The sequence below is a fragment of the Seriola lalandi genome, unplaced genomic scaffold (assembly GCF_002814215.2).
Source record: "Seriola lalandi dorsalis isolate HSWRI2012SDOR001 ecotype SW California unplaced genomic scaffold, Sedor1 jcf7180002055008, whole genome shotgun sequence".
In the NCBI taxonomy this organism is placed as follows: Eukaryota; Metazoa; Chordata; class Actinopteri; order Carangiformes; family Carangidae; genus Seriola; species Seriola lalandi.
The window spans coordinates 2,665,605-2,666,268 of NW_019525551.1; the positions used below are offsets into that span (position 1 = coordinate 2,665,605).

The following is a 664-nucleotide window of genomic DNA, read 5'->3' on the forward strand; positions in this document are numbered from 1 at the left end:
GAGATTGTCCAGGTGAAGTGGAGGGTATGTAGTCTTCATCAGATCTAAAAGAAACACCATTAAAATACTTATAATGTTTTATATTTATAATTATTATATTATATTAGGACTGTTAACACTCTACCAGGTGAACTACCTCATCACTTTTTTGTGTCCCCTGGAAACACTTCCGTTGTGTTGTGAGTATTTGCAGCGCATGTGTTGTCAAATTGATGAGGATGTTTCCTGAAGTTGTTTGTGTTTTGACTATTTGCATGTGTTTTCCTACTATAAAGTGCGTTGAGCCCCTGGGGCCACCTTACTTTTCCCAATAGAAGCCATTCAAACATTATTAAAAATCAACCACTACAGACGATTGCACCAAGAGTAGCAGCACCTATCTCAAAAACATGTTTTAAATTAGCTTTGAAAACATGTTTCTATCTGCAACAGTCCAGGGACAGTACATGGATTTATAGAAGAGACAAAGAGCAGGGTAGGATAACAATAGTGGAAATGCTGCATCGGCAGTAAAATACATATAGCCTATCCACATATTTTAGATAAACACCATGATACTGTGATGAATGCACTCACATGTCCTCAAATAGATCATCGCCTTCTTCAAAATCCTCTTCTACCCCGCTTGAGAAACTATCAGGAGCTGAGTCTCCGTCGTCGTCTT

General features: G+C 38.3%; 1 protein-coding gene across 2 annotated transcripts in view; it reads left to right on the forward strand.

Annotated features, from left to right (window-relative positions):
- The window catches only part of wwp2 (WW domain containing E3 ubiquitin protein ligase 2), a 71,659-nt gene that overhangs the window by 30,503 nt on the left and 40,492 nt on the right, over positions 1-664 (forward strand). The gene's annotated exons all lie outside the window — the stretch shown is intronic.